A 5,000-nucleotide genomic window follows, 5' to 3' on the forward strand; every position below is an offset into this window, starting at 1 on the left:
GGGGATGAATGGGTGGGAATGAGAGGGCGGGGATGAGTGGGTGGGGATGAATGGGTGGGAATGAGAGGGTGGGGATGAATGGGTGGGAATGAGAGGGCGGGGATGAGTGGGTGGGGATGAATGGGTGGGAATGAGAGGGTGGGAATCAGTGGGTGGGGATGAATGGGTGGGGATGAATGGGTGGGAATGAGAGGGCGGGGATGAATGGGTGGGAATGAGAGGGCGGGGATGAATGGGTGGGAATGAGAGGGCGGGGATGAGTGGGTGGGAATGAGAGGGCGGGGATGAGTGGGTGGGGATGAGTGGGTGGGAATGAGGGGGTGGGGATGAGTGGGTGGGGATGAGTGGGGGGGGGTGAGGGGGTGGGGATGAATGGGTGGGGATGAATGGGGGGGATGGGGTGGGAAAGAGTGGGTGGGGATGAATGGGTGGGGAATGAGAGGGTGGGATGAGGGGTGGGGATGTGAATGAGAGGTGGATGAGTGGTGGGGATGAATGGGTGGGAATGAGAGGGGTGTTGGGATGAGTGGGTGGGGGTGAGTGGGTGGGATGAATGGGTGGGGATGAATGGGTGGGATAGTGGTGGGAAATGAGTGGGTTGTGTGGGAATGGGGATGGAGGGGGTGATGGGTGGGTGATGGGTGGAATGAGAGGGGGGGATGAGTCGGTGTATGAATGGGGAAGATAGGGGGAGATGGGGAATGAGAGGTGGATTGGAGGGTGGGAATGGGAGGAGGGGTGGTGGGTGGGGAGGGATGGGGGGGATGGTGGGGGATGGGAATGGGTGGGAGGTGGGAGAGGGTGGGTGATGGGTGGGGAATGGGATTTTGGGATGAGGTGGAGAGGGGGGATGATGGGTGGTGGAGGGGGGATGAGAAGGGGGGATGATGGGTGGGATGATGGGGATAGGGGTGGGGAGGGTTGGGTGGGATAATGGGGGGATGAGGTGGGGATGAATGGTGGGATGAGAGGGGGGTGATGGGGGGATATGGGTGAATGGGTGGGATGAATGGGTGGGATGAGTGGGGATGTGGGGAGTGGTGAATGAGGGGGGGGGAGGGTGGGGAATGGGGGGATAAGGGGGTGAGGTGGGGGATGGTGGTAGGGAGAGGTTGGGGTGATGGTGGATGAATGGGCGGGATGAGTGGGGGGGGATGAATAAGGGTGGGTGGGGATGAGAGGGTGGGGAGATGGTGGATGAATGGGTGGAATGAGAGGGGGGGATGATGTGGAATGAGGGTGGGGATGAAGGCGGGATGAGTGGGGGGGATGAAATGTGGAGGGGTGGGGAATGAGAGGGCAAAATGAGGGTGGATGAATGGGGGGGGGGATTGGGGGTGGGTGAGAGGGTGGGAATGAGTGGGGGGGATGAATGGGGGAATGTGATGGGGGGGATGATGGGTGGGAAGAGAGGGGGATGAGTGGTGGGGATGTTTGGGTGGAATGAAGGGTGGGATGAGTGGGTGGGATGAATGGAATGAGGAGTGGGGAGATGGGTGGGAATGAGTGGGGGGGATGATGGTGTGGGGGGATGAGTGGTGGGATGAATGGTGGGAAGAGGGGGATGAATGGGGGAGAAAGGGGGGATGATGGGTGGTGGGTGAAATGGGTGGGATGAATGGGTGGGATGATGGATGTGTGGGGATGAATGGATGAAGGGGTGAGGGGTGGGTGGGAATGAATGGGTGGGGTGTTGGGTGGGATGAGAGGGTGGAATTGGGTGGGTAAGGGAAATGAGAAGGTGGGGATGAATGGGTGGGATGAAGGGGGATGAGTGGTGGGGATACATGGTGTGGTGGGGATGTGGTTGGAATGTTGGGTGGGATAGGGTGGAATGAGGGGGATGAGTGGGTGGGGTGAGGGTGGAATGGAGGTGGGACATATGGGTGGAATGAGTGGGTGGGAATGAGAGGGCGGGGATGAGTGGGTGGGGATGAATGGGTGGGAATGAGAGGGCGGGGATGAGTGGGTGGGAATGAGAGGGGGATCATGGGTGGGAATGAGAAGGTGGATGAGAGGGTGTGGGAATGGGTGGAATGGGAGATGAATGGGTGGGAATGAGAGGGTGGGGATGAATGGGTGGGAATGAGAGGGTGGGGATGAGTGGGTGGGGATGAATGGGTGGGAATGAGAGGGTGGGGATGAGTGGGTGGGGATGAATGGGTGGGAATGAGAGGGTGGGGATGAGTGGGTGGGGATGAATGGGTGGGAATGAGAGGGCGGGGATGAGTGGGTGGGGATGAATGGATGGGAATGATAGAATGGGGATGAGTGGGTTGGAATGAATGGGTTGGAATGAGTGGGTGAGGATGAATGGGTTTAGAATGGGCGGGTGGAAATGAGAGGGAGGAATGAGATTGGGAATGAGTGGATGGGAACTGGAGGGTTCAAATGAGAGGGTGGGAATGAGTGGGTTGGAGTGGAAGGATGGAAATTTGAGGGTGAGAAGGAGTAAGTGGAAAGTGGGAATGAGAGGGTAGGAATGAAAGAGTGGGAATGAGAGGGTGGGAATGAGGGGGTGGGAATGAGAGGGTGGGAATGAGGGGGTGGGAATGATAAATTATTAAGGTTAGAATAAAGGTGGGAAGCAGTGGTGGGGATAATGTGGAGGAAGGGTGGGAATGAGTGGGTGGGGATAAATGGAGTGGCGTGAGTATTGAGGGGAATGTGTGTGGCACAGAGGGCATTGATGAGAGGATGGGGATGAAAGTGGAAATGAGTGAGTGGGAACGGGAGGGTAGAAATGAGAGGGTGAGAATGAGTGGGTTGGAGTGGGAGGGTGGGAATGAGAGGGTAGGAATGAGATATGGAAATGAGAGGGTGGGGATGAGTGGGTGGTTATAAGAGGGTGGGGATTGTGGATTAGAATGGGAGGGTGGGAATGAGAGGGAGGGATCCCTCTGCTGATTGGGTGGGATAAATTGGTAAATGGGTCATGCAGCGGCGGGGTAAGTAGATGTTTGGGGCTGGCCTTTGCTAGGACTAGTGACGGTGAATGAGAGGGTGGGAATGAGTGGGTGGGGAGAATTGGTGGGAATGGGAGGGAAGGGAGTGAATGAGAGGGTTTGGAGTAAAAATGGGGGGAATGAGAGGGTGGGAATGAGGGTGAAAATGGAATGGTGGAATGGGAAGCGGTTCCTGGTGGGGATAACTGGTGGAATGAGAGGGTGGGAATCATGGGTGGGATGAAGGGGTGGAATGAGAGGTGGGATATGGGTTGGATGAATGAGGTGTGGAAATGAGAGGGTGGGAATGAGTGGGTTGGAATGGGAGGGTGGGAATGAGAGGGTAGGAATGAGAGATCAGAGGGTGGGAATCCAGTGAGAGGGATGTTCGTTGGGATGAGAGGCGTGGTTATAAGGGGTGGGGCTATACTAAATTGTGGGATGAGGGGGGGAATTTGGGAGGGTGGGAATGAGAGGGAGGGAATGGGAGTGGGATATGAAGAGGGTGGGGAATGAATGGGTGTGGCATGAGACGTAGGAGGGGATGAATGGGGCAGTGTAAAATGAAGATACGTTGCTGGGATTAGAGGGCGGGGAATAACGAGGGTGGGAATGAGAGTGGGAATGAGTGGATGGGAGCGGGAGGGTTGTGGATGAAAGGTGGGACAGTGAGAAGTGCGTTGGGATGGAATGGATGGGAAATGAGCAGGGGTGGGAGGAGGCGGGGGATGAGTGGGTGGGGGATGCATGGCTATTAATGGGAGGGTGGGAATGAGAGGGTAGGAATGAGAGGGCGGAATGGAAGAATGGGTGGGAAATTGGAGAGGGTGGGCGAATTGGGTGGGAATTGAGAGGGTAGGGATGAGATTGGGTGGGAATGAGAGAGGGGCGGGCTGCCAGTGAGTTTCATCCAGGTTGTGGGCCTTAGCGTGCTGGGCATCCCATAGGGCCAGCTGGTCGGTTCAGCCATTGATCATGTAGTTCCTGCTCTTGCGTTGTCAGCTTAGGGGTAGGGGAATCCAGGCTAAGCCAAGCTCGGTAGGGCCACCGTTGGAGGTGCATGACAGGTATGTCATCTCGTGGACGTGGCTGCCTGGGTAGTGCCTTTCTCGAGGGCGTGTCATCCAGGTAGTGCAGCGCTGGCGTGGCAGATATAATGTGAAGCAGTCAGAATCCATCTCTGGTTGTCCACATATTTATTGTCGCCATTGATTGTCCTCGTCTTTCTTTCATCTAGGTAGTGGGTCGCATTGATGGGCAGCTCGGGAGGCCAGCGTGTGTAGGGCAGCGAGGGAGTGGCAGCCTCGTTATTCCACCGTGACGGATTTGCACCATGCGACGGCAAGTCCGGCGGGTTCATGCTCGTGTGAGTTGCAGCATTCATGTCCACACTCCAGGTTCATCTATTAATTCCATCCCAGTGGAATGCCAGCGATTGGTACTCTGCTTCCAGGGATACAGCCAGGGCCAGGGAGCCCCTTGCTCGTTCGTGTCCAGCTCATTTTCCCTCGAGCAGGGCCCAGGCTGTGAACACCCATCTCGTGAGGTACAAGCGAGTGTAGGCTAGGAATGCAGGCCCAAATCGGGATCGTTCACTGGCTACCGTATTCCCTATTGCCTTCGCGGGTTTGCCATGAGCCCGCTGATTGTCCACTCGGATTTGTCCTTCGGTGGATTGCCATCTCTGGATGGCCATCTTGGATTGTGCCCCAGCTTTGTATTGCCATCTCCGTTATTACCATCGTTATTTCCATTTCTCTATTTCCATCGCTTTCCAATCCATCTCTTCATGTGCAGCCCTATTCCCATCAGCGATGGTCCCCGCTGGAAGCCCAGCGATTTATCGCCATCGATTTTAATTCTATTTCGGGATGTCCATCTCTTTACTTCCATACGCACCAGTCCCATGCCCTTGATTTTCATGCTATGAGGTAACAACCGCTTGGTTCAAGAGTCGACTCCCTGGCTTGAGTTCCCAGCTCTTTCCTTTCCATTGCCTATATCCCATCTCTTTTTTCCATCGCGTTGTTTTCCATCGCTTTCTTGCCATTTCGA

This window comes from Penaeus japonicus, unplaced genomic scaffold, assembly GCF_977035675.1.
Source record: "Penaeus japonicus unplaced genomic scaffold, GWHDUDI00000001_assembly GWHDUDI00000030, whole genome shotgun sequence".
Lineage (NCBI taxonomy): Eukaryota > Metazoa > Arthropoda > Malacostraca > Decapoda > Penaeidae > Penaeus > Penaeus japonicus.